Genomic DNA, 22,951 nt, shown 5'->3' on the forward strand with positions numbered 1-22,951 from the left:
ATATAATCTGTGTTCTTGTCTGAAACTTGCATTTTAAGATTAAAGCTTTTGAAGTATATGTTAAATTGTGGTAGCTCACTTCAAAGTTTTAATTGAGTAGCTTGCATGCTTACTTCTAAAGCTGTAATCAGAAGCTTATGTAACGAGATACAGCAGTGCCTTATTCTTTCAGGAGGGGGAAGCACAAACGAGCTGCATCCTTAAGAGATTAGGGGGATGGGGGGCCATTATAGTTCTGGTATTTGCAGGAAATTCATGGCTGCGACATAGCTCTGGGAAAAGCAAAGTCATATTAGTAGCTGATATTTAGTTGTAGGGAAAGAGGTATAAGAGCGCAATTTAAGAATATCCCTTCTGTCATTTTGCATCTCCATTTTCTTTTATGACAATCTCCTGCTAATATTCAGTCATCTGCAAAGAGACGTCCCGTTGCATCCAAGGGTGAGAACTGATTTATACAGATGTTCTTGATAAAGAGAAAATTACTTCTTGTAAGTATTTTCTCTACAAATGTAAGCTGTAACGTATTGACAGTGATGTCCCCTTTCCCACTGTGCTGACAGGTATTTGCATGTATTCATTCATTTCACTTTTCACTTGAAGAAAAAATGGTTGATAGAGAAACTATTTGGGTTCTCGATGTCAAAATGTGAAATATGGTGGTTGTCTAATATTCCAGTAAAAAGAGAACAAATTGGTATTTTTGACATATTTAAACACATAATCACTTATACCAGAACTGTGTACCTAAGCAGACAGACAGCAATGGTTATAGATATAAGTGTTTGTGTGCATAGATGTGCTTTCTAATTAAGGCGCTAAAAAGTTAATATCGGAGTAACAATAATCACTGAAAGTTACTCTAAAATGTGTTTTTATTTATTGTAGATTCAGAGAGTATAAAACTCCTACCATTCATACTGATATTTTGAAGAATGTAGATGCAGCACTGCCCTGAATTAGTTTCTCTGTGAATTAGAACTGGATCTTCTGGAAAAGTATTTATTCTCAAAGTGTACTCTAAAAGTATTCATTCTTATTTCCCTCCCTCAAAAAACAGCTGTTTGTATAGGGTAATTTTTAATTTGCTATAAGTTACTGCAAGATAACAAAGGTAGCCATATCAAAAGACAATTTTAAATATTTGAAACCCTCTTTTATTTCCATTGCTTTTATATTGAGTCTAGTTCTTGTTACTTTAATGCAAAACTTCTGATACAGATTTATTAACTTTTGCACAACACTCTTCTACTTAATACAAAATTGTGCAACATTACAATTTTACAAAAGATGATGTACATATTTATCAATAAATAACTTATTCGACAGTAAAAACTGTCATTTAAAATCAGACATGGAAGACATACTAACTTCAAATTAAATTTAACAAATCTGATATTATTCAATAAAAGAAAAAGAAAGGTTAATAGACACAGCTCAACTGAACCTGACATTCTTTTCTTCCCTAACTGACTGTCTGTATTCATCTCTTATCACTGTTGAATTGGTATTGAATTGTATTTTCCAGTTACTCATAGCCTAGTAGCAACCTAAGTGCTGAGAGAACGTTTACAATGTGATATACAATTATTCCTTTAACCTTTTGATGATCATTTTGACCTCTGCTTTCAGAAGACTTCTCAAGGTCAGCTGCTTGCTGTGTAATCCTTCAGAATCTAGTTGCCAGTACTCAGGATGCTAAAGGACACTGCAGGCTCAAAATCTGTGTTTATCCTTGTAGATTTGTACAAATTTATAAATTTGTAGATTTTACAGGATAAAATCTTGTAAAAAAAATCCTGTAAAAATCCTGACGGGGGAAAAAAAAAGATACTAATTAAAAAAACTGGTAATCATACTAAAAAATAAAATAAAAACAGGCATTATACTAATGATACCAGTGTAACTTGGGAAGAAATTAGATGAGGAAATGCTTCTTACTGCGCCTCTTGTGTGAAAAGCTTTGGATCAGGACTTTGAAACTGCTTTAAAATGTTTTTTGTTTTCTTCTTCTTGTATTTTTTGCAAATAACAATACTAAAACTTGTTAAACTGCATATACATAGGTTTGATATTTGTTTGTTTGTTTGTTTTCAATCCAAATAGTTCACAAAAATAGTAGGAGTATTATTTTCTTTACTCTTTCCTGGCCAAAGTTAAAAATGAGATCCATTTTCCCGTTGTAAACTATTTATTTTTCACTGAAACTGAAGTGTTGCTACTTAAGCCCATTGATTTTTGGAGTAATATTTTCCATATTTATCTACATGTATATTTGAAGGAAAAGAGCTACCCCAAAGTAAAAAGGTGCATAATTTAGCCTTTCATTTTCCAATAAAATTGATGCCAAATAATAGATAGCTTCCTGTCCAAAATCTTATATGTCATGTGCTGTCTCTGAGTTTTATGACCAAAAATAAACTTGACGAAAAGGCTACAGTAATACGTAGTTAAAGAAGAAATAAATAAATAACAGGACCAAAGCAACATAAGAGTTTTATATATTTTTCACAGAAGAGAGTATCCTTCTCTCCTTCTCATTAAGATATTGTTACTATCATCTACACAGAATGTACAGAAAAAAAATGTGAGGCTGAATTTTTTTTTCTCTAAGCAAAAAGATTTTTCAGTAATGAGCCAAGGAATTAACTGCTGTTAAGCAGATATGGGTATTGATTTCAAAAGCCAACCTATTTGTTAAAGGCATACATAGACTTCAATTGACTTACCCTCCATAAATAAATAAATTAATTAATTAATAAAATAAAAATTGTAAGATATTTTAAAGTCACTCTGAGACTGGCACTAGCAAGCACATTGAGGTAAATATTTGCAAAATCTATCTCAAAATTCATAAGATAAAATATTATTTTGTCTCAGTTAAAGCATGTAAAACAAGGCAGAATTGTCAAGAGCATCCTCAATGTCTAACTTGAGGTATCTCACCAGAAATATGTAACTATATATATGTTAATTATATATGTTAATGATATATGTTAATTAAACACACTTGTAACCAATGTTGTCTGGGTAGTACTGCTATTCTACCTCTGAGATTGTTGTGTTTAAAGTCATGAAGAATAGTAGTCAACAATCTGAATCTATTTGCAATATCAAAAATAACTCTTTAAGTCTCATACGGACGGTTGGAATTAAGAGTTCTTTCAATTTTTATGAGTATCATCTTGTTTCAGTATTTCAGAAGGTTTAAGTAATTCATCGAATTTTTGCATTTTTTTCCCACTTTGTCTTACTTTTGTACCTTACCTTAAGTGTAGGAATACACTTAAGTGTAGGAATACACTTAAGGTTGGTTACATGTCATGTCATGTCCCTCAGCAGCATTGCTTTGTGCAAAAAAAGAACTGTGATGGATAGTATAAAATCTTCTCTCATTACTTTATAATGTAATAGCTCATTACTAAACTGAGAAAGGATCTAATTAAAACCAGTGGGGTTCATGGCATCTTTGTTATTTGCGTAATGCAGGGCATCAACTGAAAATGAATTTTGAACCTTAAAAGATACTTTGACCTATTATTTTTTTAATTTGTTTTGTTCTCTTACTTTATGCTCCTCCTCCACTCCTTTTTTTTTTTTTTTCCCACTTAGAAATCTATGGGGTCGGCCTATTCTACCAATTATATTTCCATAGTTGATCTAAATACTAACCACTTTGTCAATTTCTGTAGCAGCTTATAATGAATGAGTATTGTGAATTACTTACCAGAGCTTGGGTAGTTCTCAATTCATAAATGAATAGTTTAAGAAAAGTGATCAGTAATTTGTCTTGTTATGTAGACAGAAATTTGATAAATAGGCAACCAATTAATGAAATACATGTTACTTTTTGGAAATGTTGATAACAGTCATAACACAGGAAGTAGATTCATGTGATGGCTGCTTTGGAATAACAAAAGCGAAAAAATAAACAAACACTACAAAACATGGTATAAGGCTTTAAAATTTAGTATTTAATATATGGTTGTCTTGATAAAGGGGTTTATCAGAGTCAAACGTTTATCTGTTTCAGAGCCCTGAAACTTTCACTGAGACAGTTTCACAAAGTTGAACATATTTAATAAGTTGACAGATATAACAGCTTCAGAATTGCCATTGACACACTTACTGAAATACACTTACTGCAATAGTGCTAATATATAATAGTGCTAGCAACATGCTATCCTAGGTATTCCTCAACAAAAGGTGAAGTCACAGAGCTTACAAAGAAGGTGTCCCTGTCTTGGTGGAGGAGAAGGAGCACAGCTCGTCAACTGGATCTTCTAGGTTTACAATTGCTTTTTTGCAATTTAGTCATCATCTTCATAGCCCTCCTCAGGGCCCGCTCTAACAGATCCAGATCCTTCTTGTGCTGGAGGCCCCAGACCTGGATACAGTACTCCAGGTCAGGCTTCACGAGGGCAGAGTAGAGGGGGACAGTCACCTCCCTCAACCTGTTGGTCACCCCTCTGGATATGCAGCCCAGGATGCAGCTGGCCTTCTGGGGTGCAAGCATGCACTGTCAGCTTATGTCAAGCTTTTTGTTCACCCAAACTCTCAGTCCTTCTCTGCAGGGCTGCTCTCAGTAGGTTCTTCTCCCAGTCCATACTCGTGTCTGGGATTGCTCTGACCTAGGTGCAGCACCTTGCACTTGGAATTGCTGAACCTCATTTAGTTCACGTGGACCCACTTCTCAAGCTTGTCAGGTCTCTTTGGGCTGCATCCCTTCCTTCCGTGGTATCAACTGCACCACTCAGCTTGGTGTGATCTGCAAACTTGCTGAGGGTGCACTTGATCCCGCTGTCTATGTCATTGATAAAGATATCTAATGTTACCTGTCCCAGAACATACCCCTGAGGGACACTAATCATCAGCAGCCTCCACCTGGACATAGAGCCATTGACCACCACTCATATTTTGTGCCTTCTGCAATAGGGTGAATTTCCTGGTACAGACCTTAATCCGAAATATGAACTTTTTTTGTTATTATTTTTATCACAAATTATCTATCTACCCTGGATTTGCTGATTTTTATTTTATTTTTATTTATTTTTTTAAGAGTTGATTTGTAATGTAAAATGATAAGAGAAGGGCAACACCTTCATCTTCTGACAATGAAGATACCTTGGCCATTTATTTTAGGTTTAACTAAAATTAACTGGCAAGTTCAGTGTCTGTGGTAGCTGGGCTAGTACACATCAGAATTCCTTAAAACAAAGCAAATAATTAATATTATTACAAAGCACACTAAAAGTGTAGGAAAAGCAGGAAGAAATATGTGATTGCACGCAAAATAGATACATACTTATCAAGATTGAGAGAGGTGATCCTTTACTTCTATTTCTGAACTGGTGAGGCCACACCTGGAGTGTTGTGCCCAATTCTGGGCTCCCCAGTACAAGAGAGACACGGGTATACTGGTGAGAGTTCAGTGCAGATGATGAGGGGACTGGAGCACCTCACCTGTGAGGAAAGGCTGAGAGAGCTGGGATGGTTCAGCCTGTAGAAGAGAAAGCTCAGATGGCATCTCATCAATGTGTATATATATATATATATAAATACAAATACCTGAAAGGAAGCTGCCAGGCTTAGAAGGAGAAGCAAAGGGCAAATGCTAAAATGCAGGAGGTTCCCTCTAAATGTCAGGGAATACCTTACTGTGCAGATGACTGAATACAGGCACAGTTTGCCAAAAGAGGCTGCAGTGTCTCTCCCTCTACAGAGAGTTGCATTTAACAGACATCTGGACATGGACCTTGGCAACTGGGTCTAGGTGGCCATGTTGCAGCATGAAAATTAGGCCAGATGATCTCCAGAGATCTTTTCTAACCTCAAACATTCTATGATTCTGTGAAGTGAATGAAATAACATAGAATCTAAGAGATTTTCTTTCTTCATCATTTTTAATCAATCTTTTGTGACTGTACAAATGTTCTCATTGTAATAATTTGTGATATCACAGTACAGGTTTACAGCTTCACTGGGAAATATGTTGTGCAGGAAGATCAACTGGAAAAACAGAAATCTGACACAAATATGCTTAGCATACTAATTAAAATAGGAAAGAAAAATTCAAAAATATGAAATATTTTGTTCTTAATGTTATACTTTCCAAGGATTTCTTTTTGTTTGACTCATACATTCATGATTTCAGTCTTTACAAAGTAACTTCAGTTACAAATATGTGCCTATCTATTGTAATAAGGAGTAAGAAATGATGATCTATATGTGGAAAATCTAAGCATTAGCATTTTTTTTGCTAATCAAAATGGCTAACTACACAGAGTTTGATGCATTGTCATCTCTAACTGAGAAACACAAAACCTGACAATGTGATATAATTTTCTGAAGATTCTAGACAGAGAAAGAGTATATGACCTCTTATAGTGATCTGCTGATATCTCATTGCTTAAAGAGTTAAAATGTCTGGTATTTTCTATTGTTACCTTTCAGACTTCATCTCTTCGTTGAAAAGACTGATTAGTAAGTATTTTAAGTTCTCTTTATAACATTTCAATGGATACACCGGAGATTGAGATATTTAAATATCTTCAGAGAAATATTTTTGTAATGGAAATAATTCTATGAATGATTTTTTTTATACCAAATTCAATTTAAAACAGGAAGGTCATTGTGTTATTACCTTGGTTTGAAGCTATGTTTGCAGATGTACCACTAGGTACTGACAGTTACATGGATATGAAAAGCTCCCCAGGCTACTGTATAGACTGGTTTTTTAGACAATTAAGAAAGTTTTTAACAAGTCTGTTCATTTCACATTTTTAATTAATTGGTTTGATTTTTACAACCCAATAATTCACTAGAAAAAGTGGAAGTAAAAGCTGTGTTTAGATTGTTCCTTAATATTATAATTAATGGTTTCTAAATTGTAAGAAAGATAACTTACCATTTCTTAGATTCACTCTTTATGGGACTGGGTCCTAATGTATTTCACAAAATATAATAATCAAGATACCAAAACTAAAAGCCTTAATGTCAAGAAGATGTGAAACCAATAGATTCTTGTGGTTTTATGCTGTTTAGATGATACCCTTTCTATTCCTGACCTTGTATTAGTTTTGAAGGGGAACAAGTAGTTTATGGAATCTCTACTGGTAGGGTGGTTTACCATTTAAAAAAAAAAAAAAATTATTTTCCTTTCTATATTACACTAATTTAGATCAGCAGGTATATTTATGGGAATATTTACAATATGAAAGATATCAGTGTCCTTCCATGAAAATACAATTTCCAGAAGAGCATGAGTGAGATAAGGGGGTAGATGTTCTTCTCAAAAGAAGTTAGGCATGAGGTCCATAATTCCTACAAAATTATTACTTGGGTTTCTACACTCATTCTCCCAATTCACTTGGGTCAGAGTGAATAGCTATTCCGAATTTTCAAAAAGACTTGAAAAGTCCTGTGTAGATAATTTTAATAATTAATATCTAACCTAAAAAAGAAAACAAAAACAAAACATAATGGTAATTTCATACCACATGTGTGTTTCACATCAGATTGTCTATGACATGAACTTTACTCTCATGTTAAGCTCTACAACACAAGAGTTCTAATAACCCCTCAAGTAAACTGTAAAAGTAATCTAATGCAATTTAAGCTGTATTCAGCTGTGCAGATACATCTTGATTAAAGTTATTGTGATTATACGTAGGCCAACAAGTTGTTTGTTTTTTTTCTCCTTCTCTATTTTTTTTAAGTATCAGTTGCATTATTTTGATCAGCTTACACTTTAGATACATGTCACCACTTAGTGTCCTACTTCCCTAGATTTTATTTACAAATCTGTTAATCAGAGAGGACAAACACAAAGAAATTCTGCTAATTCTATGAAACATCAGTACATTACAATATAGTAAATGAAAGGCTTGTTTCAGATTGGTCTGTACACTTAAGCTCCCATAGGAAATTGGTAGCTGAATTGGTTATAATTTGTGTGGAATTGACTGTACATGCATGTTAAGCAATTTTCTACAAAATGACACAAAATTGGAACATCACCATAGCGATATCATATTGTACACAATAGTAACTAAATATTATAGACTTAAATAGAAACTTGTTTGATATATATCATATTCTGTAAAATCCAACCTTACTGAAATGATTTTTAGGAACAGTACAAATGTTTACGCTAAACATTTTGAAGAGTTAACTAGTGATATAAAAAGAATAATTCTAAGTTCAAGTGCATGTTTATTGACAGCACTTAATGTGTTTGAGGGCAGTAGCAAAGAAGATGAGGTGATTTTTATTCTTGTTCTCCCCCAGAAACATGGTACCTTTCCTTCATGTCTCTAAAGAACATTGGAGTGCTGCATGCAGATGCAAGGACCCAGCGTTTCATGAACAGCTGCAGGATCTTAGCAATGCACTTCAAGTAAAATTTATGAAAAAGTTCATTCATCTCCCATGATCTAGCATACAGAAGACTTTTTAAAGTCAGTATTTTGCTTCTTTCCATTAAAATAATCTTAAATAGGAGCTCTTCCATCATCCCAAAATAGAAATTCAACAATACTTCAGCTCACTCCAAACCATCTGTTTACACTCATTTCTATGACAAACTTCTTAGCAATTTGCATTTTGCCCAAGCTGTCAGTTTAGCCTTTGCCAATTTTAAATAACTTTCCACAATTGTGGTAGTTCTTTTCAGTCATAGTGCTAGAATAAATTTTAAACAAAAGAAGGAATAGCTCAAGATAGCTGTATAGATATGTGAAAGTAAGCTAAGAATTGCATAGAAAAAAAGCAGTGCACACAAAATATGTTGACACGTTTTTAAAATTTGTACCATGAACAATATACAGATTATAAAATACAAATATAGATACTTATTTGTAATACAATTTTTCCATGTAAAATATGCTAATGGTTGCGTCCCCACAACATGGATTTATAATTTTTCATGGCTTGTTTGTAAAAGCGCTTCATTAAAATTGTGACCAAGATACTGACTTGATCACCATCTAATAATAGATTAAAATATCGTTTGTTTGAAATTAAATTGTTGTTGTAGTTGTAGTTTTGTCCTTATGGGGTTTATATTATCTCAAAACAACAACAAAACACAAAACAGTAAGATATAATAAATCATACTTTTTTAAATTTATTTTTTTTTTCTTTTCTTAAAAAAACAAAACAAAACACGTCCTCCCTCTTGACTTCAGAAATAGTGGAGTCTGTTGCACTCATTTCAGTGTCATTAATGTAAACTTTTCACAGTGTGAAGAGAGAACAGTACTTGAAAGAAAACAAACAAAACTGGAAAAAATATAAATGACCATATAAATGACCTGTCATTCATGAATGCTTTGGTGTTACTTTAACATGGAATAAGTCTCTTACTGATCCTTTAAAAGGATCTGGTTGCTGACTGGATTTGATATTGCTAATGTAAAGATCTCTGAAAACGGTGTTGATGACACAGGACTCAAATATAGGAAGTTGTGCCCAGAAATATTTGGCTTTCTAACTAAATTTGAAAATTGACAAACTTAAATGAATTTATAATGTAATCAAATATGTTCTTCCATTCCATTCATGTTCCATCTACCATCTGTTGTCTAATGTAGTTTAAGGATTACAGAATTAGGTTGACATATTTGGCTATATTCATTTAAAAAGAGAAATCATTAAGAAATTAGAGGATTTCCTGCCCTGCCATAACAAAATAAAACAAACAACAACAAAAAAACACCACCAACTAATCATAAATAGTTCAGAATTGTTAGCTCTAGCAAGTAGTCATTTTTCATGGAGAACAGATTGGCAGAGGCAATGCATAGTTTCATAACATTGTCTTACCAGTGTGTTTTTGATCTCAAAAACTACCCCTTTTAGGGAATGGGCTCACTCCATTTCTATTGATGATTATTTTTGTCCATTTTTGGTTTTGCTAATATAGGTGGTTTTCATTGTGTTGGTTGTTTAAGGAAGCCAAGATTGATAAAGGATACATCAACCAATATTTAAAATAATGTAATTGGTTTCAGTGCTGTTATTTCATGCTTCAACAACAGAACAAAGAGACAGCTTAAAACATACTTTGTGGAAAAAAAAATATTTTGAGAAATAAGTAAAAAATTCCGTTGTACATCCAGTTATCAGTTGTAAAATGTTCAAGAGACTGTTTTCTGTTCTATATATGTAGATGGAGATATCTTTTATTAAATCAGCTGTCATGATTAAAAAATCAGACAAACTTTCAGACTCTCAAGCCTTTCTTCAGATCTGAAAGAAAAGCTCTCTGAAGGATAGCTGCAGCTTTCAAATTGACTTAAAAGTTGAAAACCATTAATTACAGTTTAGATATGTAACAATTAAATTAGCTACCAAATGGTCTTCATTCATTTGAAGGTCTTTTGACCAAAGGTCATGTACAGAAAGACCATTATTCTGAATTAATTCATATATTTAAATTAGGCATCTTTCAAATTACCTTTGAAGAAAAAGTATTTGAAGGAAAAGGAATTCAGGTACAAACTCTAATTGATACAATTAGAACAATTACTCTGAGTTTTATTTGAAAACTGCTTCATCTCTTGCGCATGAAGAAGAGCTATTGTGTTTAATACAATACAGATTTAAATATTCATCTCTACTAGTTGGTATAATAAAATAAATCTCTTCTATTTAGAAACTTGTTTTGAGAAGGAAATGACATAACAAAATTATACTGAAAATCCCTCAGTTTCCATCAGAGTTTGAAGCAGGGATTGTTAAACTCCAGTAATGGTTGTACTTTCTCCCAGTGTTATTGATGGTTTTCCAAAATCCAAAACAAGTTAATATAAAACGTTAAGGACGAGATTGCTGGTATAACCTGGTTCTGCATGACATTCCCATAATACACTGAGTTTAATAAATGAAAAGTTTTACAGACTTTCAAAAACTAAGTTAATAATCTCTAGTTTGTATCATTCTTAGTGTATGAGTAAACAACTACATAGAGTAATGTCAAAATACCTTGCCTCCTGCTCAAATTTGGATATCTTTTCTAATCAGAAAAAATGTGGGCTTCTGAAGGTCTAACGTCTTTACTTTGTATGAAGTACTTGAAAGAGATTTATAACTGACTATTGAATTCATGACATATAATTGAAACTGCCAACAATCAGGAAAATATGGATTAATTATTCTGATTATGCAATTTCAGCACTGCTCCTTCTTTTAAGACTCGTCTGAATGGAGAATAACGCACTACGGATCTTTTTCTGAATGGTGACCACAGTATATACATAAAATATAAAGCGAATATTATATTTTATTTTTAGGGTAGTGTTTTTAACACGACTCCGTCAGAATTCTGATTTAAGAACTTAAATAAGAGTGGCCATAGCTTTATGGGCTAATTTGCTTTGAAGACAGCTGTTACTAATCCGGCAAAAGGATTTTGTACTGATTTCTGTTTCTTCTTCCAAAGTATAATGTAAGTGAAATACAAATGTGCCAAGTAACCAATATAATAAAAGTTATCACTTTGATAAATTTTGAAAAAAGCAGAATTATGAATCATTGAGGTGATGTAATGATTTTTTAAACAATAGTTGCTAGGAAAATAAAAAAATCAAATAGATTTTATGCGTGATTTGATTAAAGTTTAGTTTTTATGAGTATTTAAATGTATTTTTCTCCTCAAAATATTCATATTTTGAAAATATCACTTAAGTTTGGTTGATGTTATTAATATGCAGCTTTTCTACCTGAAACACTTTATGTAGGCAATGCACAGCATCTGGATCTTTTAATTAAATTTTTTGAAGTTTTAATTATTTTGGATTGAAGTCTTGGTCAGTGATCTGGACTTCATCATTTAGAGTGTACACACAATTAGTCAGCTCATTGAATATGGAAAAGTCACTTTGAAAGTTAAAATTCAGGTTACATATTATAAATAAATAAGCAAATAAAATAGAAACAAAAAAAAATAAAAATCATTTTGCCTTTGACTTGCTGATGTAGCGATGTAGCAGCCCTTCTACATCTTGTGTCTAACATTCATGCAGGGAAAGTTAACAAGTTTACATTAGGTCCTGAAAATTGTAGTGTGTGCACATCTATGTATGTATACATATGCATATATCTATATAAATTATTGAATTTAAAATTGAATTTTTATTGAAAAATGAAACAAAACACAAAACCTTGTCATGTGGCCTAGATGGCAGCAGGGATGAATAGAGAAAAGACCTATTGAACAGCAATCCAGGTGAGCCACAATCACAGAACTTTATTTTTCCAATTTTTTATTCAATTCAGTGAAGTGATAACAAGCAAGAAAAATCTACTGAATGTACATAAAACCATATGGTATTTCTAATATTTCAAGCCAAAGGACAGGGAATTCTTAGGATAAAGCTTATGTCTATTTGTCTTAGAGAGACTTAGCCTTATATATATAATATATAAATTTATTTATATTTCTATATGTCTAATCTATCTGTAGGATGCTATTGTTAGTTATAGTCATTCAAAATACATTTTCTGTATCACAGACGATTAAGGCTCTGATCTACAAATGCATACCAGAAACTAACACTACATAATCCTAAAAGTGAATAAATAAACCAACAATTGTAATAATATTAGTAGAATTTAAGCCAAAGCTCTGAATCATATTATGAAGGCCCCAGAATATTTATGGCATTTTAAAAATTCTTGAAGATACTGAGCACTTAGGAAACTGTGTTTGTATTTGTTTTCTACTGCTGAAGTGAGAATCCATGCTGTCTAACCCTATTCAGTGACATAGATTTGTGATGTCTTCAGAATTGTTACATCTATTATCTTACCTTCATACCTAAGCATGCATTTTTGAGAGGAAGAATTGGTAATATGGTTAGACTGTGTTTCGTTTACCATCTAATTGTCAGAATTAGTCAAAAAGACTGATGACATAATAAAATCAGAAAATAAAATACTGATTTCTGTTAGAGGCAGTTGAATTTCAGTGGTGGTGACAAAAGACGTAATTATTGCAAATATTTTAGTGAGTTTTCATTTGTTTCATTTTCTACCAGCTGTGATGCCAATGACACCTAGTCCTGCAAAGTTTCACATGTATGAATAGTACTCATTGCTTTTATATTAATTGCTCAGATGATAAAACTATCAGCAAGAGGAAGGTTTATGGGATCAAATCAATACGTATGGTTTCATTTCTGTTTCCTATCAGGAAACTGCTTGTTCTGTGAAACTCAGCTTTAAATTTTATTTTTATTTTTTAAAGACTGAGTTTTGCATTCATTTGAATTTTCTTAGATATTATTTTTAATTTCTTTTTTGTTTCTGCTTCCTTCTTATCCTTAAATGAATTGTTATATTGAAATATCAGAGTTCAAATAGCAGTGATATTTCAAGTTTTAATTCCAAATAAGGAAAAATATTACATAAAAACATGATAGAAAGAGGCTAGTAGCTAAAAATATCTTTTAGCAACAATACAAAATTGCTAAATGGATTGCTTGTACGTCAAATATTTCAGAAGGATACTTTTCTTATTCTATCCTGTCATCATTAAGTTAAATAAGTCAATTTATTCTATTAAAATAGAAACAATTTTCCAAAGATTTTCCATACCAACTCAAGCTGTCTGCATGCCTAAAGCCCCCACTATTTTTTTCTGAAGATCTGACAGCATCCTTCTGACACTCCCTATTCCATTTTGAGATGGAAAGAAATATAGGAAACAAAGTTTAGAGTTTTTGTTTTTGTTGTTTTTGTTTTCCAAAGCTCAAAACATCCAGATTATGTAGATGTATAAGTTTTTGTGTTTTTTAGTGTGCTTGACTTTGATAGAGCTATGCTGATTCATATCAACTGAAGACTTTAAGAGTTTGGCACTCCTATATTCTTCTCGCTTAGGAAATAACATCTAAACTTTTCTTAATTCTCTACAGTAGTATGAATAACGTGCTGTACTTTCATGAACACATAAATATATTTTTGAGTCATAGAATTAATTTCTTTACAAATCCCTCAAAATTAAAAATATGTGCAGTCACGCAACTGCTTATGTATTTGAGGAGGATTTATTTTCTTCCTACTTTAAATGAAAGAGATAAAACTCAAGAAACTGAATAACAATCTGTGATCTGATCCCAATCATCTCAGAATAATTCCAGGTCTGTTATGCTCAGCAGGAGAAAAAGTGCAAGTGAATATACTTTTTCTTTTTAACTCTGAATTGTAAAAAAGATTTATGATTGCAAAACTAAATATTCTACCGCTAATAAAAGGATATCTAAAACAGATTAAGGGAAACCTAAGTAATTTCAAATGGTATACTTTTGTCTATTGTGAGTTCAGTGAGAGTTTTCATAATTTTATGTACACAGTTAGCTATAATGACCTTTATTCTTTCTCAGACTGCTAGAAAACTTCAGACACAGCTAATCTCATTTCTCATATTATGTTTGAACCAAAGTAGCTTGCAAAGTCATTATTATTCTCTGATATAAGTAAAATACTACTCCCTTTCTTTGTCTAAATATTATTCTCTGATACAGCTGATTAGTCTTATCTCTCTACCAGCCAATAGTTTAACTGTTAATCTCCTCCCATTCTCACTTTCTGCTTTCAGGGCTTTTTTTGGGAGGCAATCAATCTCTACAGTTTGGCCACAATCTGTTTGAGGACTGAGGACAGGATGAGCCCCATTTATTAAGGAATGACTTCTGAACCAACTTGATTTTCCATTTTAGAGGAACGCAAGAGGACCATACCAGTTGTTTCTGACTATCTAGCTCAAGTCAAGATATGCAACTACAACTAGTTTTTGTTTGTTTGTTAGTTTGTTTTGTCTGCATATAATGCGTTCAGTTCCTGTTTCATCATAGCCTTCTTGATTATTTTCTTTAATTATGTATATATGTTTGGTTCTATTTTCCAGGCGTGCCCAAACTTTGTTACTGACTTGGTCTTACCACTCACTAGAACCACTCACTTCTGCTTCCCAGCTTTGATTACAGTTCACAAGATGCTGTGTATACTCTGTTTTTTAATGTTCATTTGTTCTGAGGACAATTATTACAGACATTACTGGGATGGATGGGGAATGTCAAAAATTAAAAGTCCAAATGTAGTCACCAGTGTCCTTATTAGTAGAAGAGGTGTGATTTAAATCTGTACCCACAATTCATAGCCAGAGGAATTAGGAATGATAATAATAAATCTGGGTTTTGCATGGTTTCTTTGTCACATTTAATGATAGCAGCTGTTCTGTCAGTCCAGGATTATTTTGATCATCCCATACACTGTAAGATTATGCAGGTGTGTGAGTGTCCATAAATCCTATGACTGTCTGTAGGTGACCCTGGTTGGTGGGGGGTTGGACTAGATGACCATCAGAGGTCCCTTCCAACCTCAATCATTCTGTGATTCTGTATGTGTTCCAAACCAAACCTCTACCAGTAAGCAAATAAACAATGTGACTTGTAGTAGATGCTACATTAAAATGTACCCATCAGTGCAGTGTTGACAATGTGATAATTTTTCATGTGGTTGGAAAGTTACTGCAGGATCAGGAGCAAAGAGACGTAACTGAGTCTGCTCCTCTGCCTGTATATCTGAAGTATATCTGAGTTTCTTCTGACATAACAGCCTAGAAAATAAAGACATTTTCAGAGAATAAAAAAACAGAACTGAAAAAAGAATTGGATACTTTTTACAAAGGGTATTTTAACATGCGCAGTGGCTACCTATGCTCTGCATTCCAATTTGCCTTTTGAAAATGATGGAATGCTATTACGTTCAGTGAAAAATTAATTTAAAAATGAGTGAATAATTCAATATATTTGCTTTGCTAACAAAAACACAGAAAGAGCAGTTTTTATCTGCCAGATGTCTGTACAGAACAGAGTAACAGGTATCTATCAGATAAAATTCACATCTTTCTATGAATTTTCACCTCAAGACTGTTATTCTAAAATGAATTGGAATAGTACTGAGGGACAGATAATTTTCAGCTAAACAGAGAAGCAATAACATTTCAGAAGGCAGAAGTGTTATCGTCCCACTTCCCATACATGCAAAAATAGCACTGCATTTTTTCACAGGCTGGCGTCTGCAGAGTGAAAAGTTGGAAAGTTCATGGAGAAATAGTTTTTTCAAAAACTTTGTCTCATTTCTGAACAGGATATTAGGCTGTCAGTTTGTCACCTTATTTTTAATACCTATTCTACGTTTTCCCTGTTCTTTCAGTATCTTCTTTTTACTAGGGATGTAAAAGTCTCAGTGTAGATATTTCACCTGTTTCTAATGCATTTGCACTTTCAGAATATTTCTTTCAAGTATAGTATATATCAATAGTATTTGTGATTTCAAACTCATTTTCCTATAGACTCCTGAACCCTTCATGTTCACAAACACATTTCTTCCACCCCTCAGTTCCTTCTGTGAAAGCCTTCTTTGCTCTCCTCTTCAAAATCATTTGATTTCTTGTGACTGCTAAATATCTGCAGAGGAAAATAAGCTGTTAGAATCCTTCCATAAACAGAAAAGCTAAAAATCCCCTAAACCTCAGAAACTGTCTTACTTTAACGCACCTCCAATCATATCTTGATTCCTTTTCTCCCTCTCCTTTCTTGAATTCTCCTTGAAAAAAAAAAGCCTGAAAACTTATCTTGATTTGGATGAAGATGTCTACAACAAGAGATTTGCTAATCTGTTCTTTCACAGTTTGCTCACTCTTGTCACTAGTTAATATAGCCTTGCCAGGTCTAGAGCAGATTTCTGTGGTTTTGTTCTGAATAACTTACAACAGATCTCACATTCATTTTCTCTCTTTCATTTTCTTTAAAAGAAGCAGAATGTTAAATGAAAGTGAGCAGTGTGTCATAATTAATATGCAGGTGACATTCACAGGAACTTGGCTAGCAGGAGTGTGTAAGACTTCATGGAGTGTATTTTTCCTATGAAGCCATATCACAGTAATAAATATCAATTAAGTAGCAGAAGTAACTTTCTTTATAGCTACTATCCCATATTTATTTTACTAGAAGTGGAATGTGTTATCAAAGCCCAAGAGCTACAGCTCAATAAAAGATAAAGCTGGTTTGAAAGCCAGCAGGTACCAAATTGTTCAAAATTGGAAAGATGAGTTCTCTAGTTACTGGTACTTTTGCAGCACTTACAGACAGGGAAAGCAAAAAAACTGCGAAAAGTTTTCTTACCACTGTGTAAGAGGAGACTTTGTTGGCAGCATTGTTGTCATCTCTTTTCCACAAGTTTAAATGTATTTCTGTAAGATGGTGAGACCAGATTCTCTGAGTTAGATATGGCAGCAACATAGTCTGGAAACCATATGCCCTGAACTCGTCAGTATAAAAAAATCAGCATTTTCATTTCATAGGAAACTTTTAACCTGATCTGAGATGTGTGGGTTTGTTTGTTTCTTTCTTTCTTTAGTTACAAAGCAGAAAGATAAGAAAATCCTTACAAGAATAACAGTTAGCATCATTTAACATTTTGTCAGAACCATTCTGGTTCTCATTCAAAAGAATAAGCATGGATAGTTGTGATCTTAATTGCCTAAAATCTCATGATGATTCATTGAAATTTACTATGTATCAATTATTTTACTAATTTTAATAAATATTTATTAATATAAATATTTATAGCTGTATATCAACTAATCAGCTAAACTACTGTTTAAGGCATGAGAGAGAAAAAAGGTCACTGGGCATGATTCTGTCATCTTATGGTAGATGTTTGAAGTAGATCATATGCATAAAAGTGCAGGTCAACACTTAGTGCCTCACTTACAGATCCAACTACATATAATTATGTCCTTGGAGTGAAGCAATTTAAGTTTCAAATATTTATGGAGAACAAATATTAATCTACAGGAAAATTTCTGTGGGATTTATGAAAGTGTTCAGCATTTTTGTATGCTTTAACTCATTTAGATTAGTTCATTTCAATATGCCATTCAGACACTAAAATAGACACTAAAAATTCCTGATATGAATATTGGTTTAAAAACATATTTTTTTCCTATCATGGTTAATAGTAGGAGAAATGTTAAAAGAAGTCCCTTGAAAATTGTTAGTTTTGTATCAGAATATAGAAACCACCTGAAGAAGATTATATATATATATGTATATTTACATAATAGTAAGTTAGGTTTTTTGCTTAATCTTAATAAGTTCCAGTTTGATAAAGAAAAACTTACCTAAAACATTTTTTTCTTAGAAGTTTTAGCAACTCTATCTTGTTGAAGGAAATCTGGATTACAAAATCATAGAATCGTAGAACACCCTGAGTTGGAAGGCACTCACAAGAACCATCAAGTCCAAATCCTGGCTCCACACAGCACCACCCAAAAATCAAAGCATATGTCTGAGAGAATTTAACAAATGCTTCTTGATCTCACAATGCACCCATGGCTTGGTGCCATGATCACTTCCCTGGGGAGCCTGTTCCCATGCCCAACTACTCTCTCAGTAAAAAACTAATATTCTAATATTCAACCTGAACCTCCCCTGATGCAGCTTCATGCTATTCACTCAGGTCACCAGAGGAGTGCTGCACATTTGTCCAGAAGGATACTGAGAGAAAAAATATTGAAAGCTTTGCTGAAATTCCAAAAGATTGCATCAACTGATTTCTCTTGGTCAACTAAGTGGATAACCTTGTCATAATAGGAAATTAAGTTCATTAAACCAGATTTTCCTTTCTTGAACCCATGTTTGCTATGACCACAATGATTGTGTTGTTCTTCAGGTGTTTTTTAGTAACACCCAGAATAATCTTCTCCATGTTTTTACCAGTCATTGAAGTGAGACTGACAGGCCTATAATTACCAGGGTCTTCTTTCTTGTCATTCTTGAAAACTTGGACATTTGCCAACTTCCAATCAACTGGGACCTCTCCAGATTCCAAAGATCATTGAAAAATAATTGATAGAGGTCTCATGATGACGTCAGCCTGCTTTTTGAGTACCCTGGAATGAATTCCATTGGGCCCCATCATCCAATGGGCTAGAGCAGCAAAACCAACACAAGTTTGGAGTTGGCTGGGTGTCTAGCATTCCTTTAGCCACAGTCCTCCAACTCATGGCTCTGGGTATCCCAGGGCTCATCACCAGTATTAAAGACAGAGGCAAAGAAGGCATTAAATATCTCTCCTTTACCTACGTCCATACTCATCAAGTAATGGGCCAATGTTATCTTTGGTTATCCTCTTTTTGTTAACATAATTAAATATCCCTTTTGTTGTCCCACACAGTACTGGCAAGCTTCAACTCTAATTGAGCTTTGGCCACACCAATTTTCTCCCTACAGTGGTGAATGGTATCTCTGTAGTCCTCCCATGACACCTGACCTTGTTTCCACTGTCCATATACTTCCCTTTTCCTCCTAAACTCTAGAAGAAAATCCCTGTTCATCCAAGCCAGTCTTCTGCCCCACTTCCTTAAATATTCAAAAATGCAATTAAGTTCTGACATCTAATATATTGCAGTGGAATTATTTTTTAACATAGTATGAATTCTGTTGAGAAACCTTCATAAAGATAGAAATACCTACTATTTTTCATACCATGAATGCAAGAACCCCAAATTAACCCCTTCATTTATAGTTATTATCTTTAAAGGTAGTATCCAGATAGAGAATAAAGGTTTTCAAGGGGTAAGGAGGAGACCTTTCATTTAAACAGCATTCAGAATTAGTTTATTATTCATTAAATCTGTATGAGTACAAATTCTCCATGTGAAGAAGATCAAAAACCTGAGGACGTATTTAGTGCACATCTTTTTTAAGGAGAGTATTCTAATTCCTGTCATAGCTATCTCTTCCCCCCCCCCCACCTTCCCTTTTTTTTTTTTTTTTAGGATAAAAGAGAAAAAAAAACACAACTCTAGCCTGTATTTGTAGAGGGTTGTGCTTACATCCAAGTTGACAGAATATTGCAGGAAGAATTATGTTGAACAGTGTCAGTTTATTGTCACTTTTTGTTGTCTATCAAGACAGTGAAATCTGGCAGTTTGCGTGAGAGAGTACGAACCACACTTCCAGTACAGTATACAATTACGAAACTGAGTTCTTGGTCTGATCAATAACTGCTTTTAACAGTGTCTCAATATGCAGTATTTCATTTGTTCGTTTTGTGCATGGGTGTTGTTTTTTTTTAAAAAAAAATGTTTATATAAGAAAAAAGAAAATTCTGTAGTTTCAATTCCTTGTGAATGTTGAATCACTCACAACGCAAAAAATGAGAGAAAAAATGACAGAGGGAGAGGGGGTATCTTCATAAGGGCTAAACTGATTGCTATAACATGTTTCAGTTATCAGAGAAAAGAATTATTCTGGGATTAATATTCCCTTAAATGACAGGGAGATAAAATAGCTAGAAATTTTGACTTGCTAGTATCAACAGGATCATAGAATAATTTTGGTAGAAAGGGACATCTCTAGTCCAGCTTCTGGCCCAAAAAAGTGTCAAGTATGAGGTTAGACCATGTTATTCAGGGTTTGATCAAGACAGGTCTTGAAAATTCCTTTTTGTGTGTGTGTATCTCTAACCACCATCTCTTCAAGATTTAGAGTCAAGATGTGATTCCTTTACATTAATCAGAAGTAAAGACATGAGCAAGTATATAAACTAGTGAAAATGTTCGTACTGAATTTGAATTTGAATTGAATATTGAATTGAAGCGTATTGAATTTTGTCATTACAGGGCTCATCATTAGTACGACTGCCTTTCTTTAATAGAAACAAAGAATATTGAAGAGTTATAGATTTAGATATTAAAGAACTAAAGATCACATTAAAGAGTAAGAATTGTCGAAATTTAAGGAAACCCTACATTTATATTTTTATTCTCTTTATTCCTCTCAAATCTGTACTTTTTAACATAAACAACAATTTATGATTAGATAAAAATATTATTTATGACTGTTGTTGACATAGTCCAACATTTCTTTTTTATCAGTCACCAATATAGATATGAAATACAACTTTAATGGAAAACAGATTCTTAATATTATCAATATTTTAGCAGGTTTATACAGTCTTTGCAAGTCTGTTTGCAAAAGGAAAATATTATTTTTTAAATGTACATCCAAGGAAGGAAGAAATGTTACAGTTTTCATAAATACTGAAGAACAAGAAAGACTTGTGAGGTTCTCACTAATTCCAATCAGTAACTGAAATTTCAAAAGTCATGTATAATAGCTTTTCATTTTTTTATTGTTGTCAAGAGTTTGTGTTTTCCTACTCTGTTTACCTTACCCTGATAATCCTTATCATCCTTATAATTTTACATGTTGTGCTGACTATATAAGGAACACTTTTTTTTTATATAAATCAAAATTATGAAACTATTTTTAGATATCTAATTATTCTGTTAAAATAATTCTACTAGAGGTGGACTTTCTTAAAATAAACAAATAAATACAGGTAACTATAATCTTTTTTTTTAAATATATATATATTTTAAGGGAAATAAAATTTTATTATGGGATAGCAAAATAAAATTAATATTATTAATTTTTTATTTAAAATTATCACTATAGCTTTTTCAAAATGTATGTTTAAAAATATACGTTTCACCTTCCTTCTGAATCCCTACACAGTTATTATTTACCGAAGCTGTATTCTACATTTTTCATTTTTAGTTGGCTGAATATGAGCCAACAGGTGGCCAAGAAGGCCAACAGCATCCTGGCTTGCATAAGAAGCAGTGTGGCCAGCAGGGCTAGGGAAGTGATTGTCCCCCTGTACTCGGCTCTGGTGAGGTCGCACCTCAAGTACTGTGTTCAGTTTTGAGCCCCTCACTACAAGAAGGAAATGGAAGTGCTTGAGCGAGTCCAGAGAAGGGTGACCAAGCTGGTGAGGGGTCTGGAGAACAAGTCTTATGAGGAGCGGCTGAGGGAGCTGGGCTTATTCAGCCTGGAGAAAAGGAGGCTCAGGGGCTACCTTATCGCTCTCTACAGGTACCTTAAAGGAGGCTGTAGCGAGGTGGGGGTTGGTCTGTTCTCCCACGTGCCTGGTGACAGGACAAGGGGGAATGGGCTAAAGTTGCGCCAGGGGAGTTTTAGGTTGGATGTTAGGAAGAACTTCTTTACCGAAAGGGTTGTTAGGCCCAGGGAAGTGGTGGAGTCACCATCCCTGGAGGTCTTTAAAAGACGTTTAGATGTAGAGCTTAGTGATACGGTTTAGAGGAGGACTTGTTACTGTTAAGTCAGAGGTTGGATTTGATGATCTTGAGGTCTCTTCCAAGCTAGAAATTCTGTGATTCTGTGATTTACAGCAGGATGGCTCTAATATTACAGAAAAAAATCAAGAGAAAATACCTTAAAATTATAAGATGCATTAAAAGATGAAAGTCATCAATGTCTTTGATCCTTTAACAGGTGTTGTGGATGAAATTTTATACTTCATTTCTAAGAGAGAAGTAGTAACATATAGCAGCATTATACATTGATATAATGCCTTAATCTAACAAAGCTTAATTGTAAACAAGACATTGACTTAACAAGATTTGAGATGGCATGATAATTTACTGCATAGAGGATAGGGTAAGTCAGACACGTCAGGGAGTTCTCCCCAATGAATCACAGGGTTCAGAGTGAACCCCCTTGCTTTCTAAATTCCTTGATTCCTGTGGTTGATATTTTCCTGAGAAAGGCCTTGAATTTCAATATGCAGTGTCCACCGAATTAAAAGATTCTTCAGTATGGTATTCAACAACAATTCAGTGAAGGGCCCTGTGTTATCTGTCACACAGAATCGTAGATGATTAATTGTTAGTAAGCAAAACTTTCTTCAAAAAGTTTCAGTATGAGAAGTAATTCACTAAAATATTTGTATACACTTAACATTGAATAAAACAAATTTAAATTTGCAATTTAAATTTAATTTTATTAATTTAAAATTAAAATATATATTAATTTATTTTTTAACAAAAACAGACAATACTGTTAACCAA

At 33.4% G+C, this 22,951-nt stretch overlaps 1 long non-coding RNA gene across 1 annotated transcript; it reads left to right on the forward strand.

The window, feature by feature from the left end:
* Nucleotides 1–250: 250 nt before the first annotated feature.
* LOC106016540 (uncharacterized) lies at nucleotides 251–15,208 on the forward strand. Its single transcript, XR_002401280.4, has 3 exons — nucleotides 251–441; nucleotides 6,454–6,483; nucleotides 14,603–15,208. It is a non-coding gene; the product is annotated as an uncharacterized lncRNA (long non-coding RNA).
* Nucleotides 15,209–22,951: the final 7,743 nt, after the last annotated feature.

The sequence above is a fragment of the Anas platyrhynchos genome, chromosome 4, assembly GCF_047663525.1.
Source record: "Anas platyrhynchos isolate ZD024472 breed Pekin duck chromosome 4, IASCAAS_PekinDuck_T2T, whole genome shotgun sequence".
Classification (NCBI taxonomy): Eukaryota; Metazoa; Chordata; class Aves; order Anseriformes; family Anatidae; genus Anas; species Anas platyrhynchos.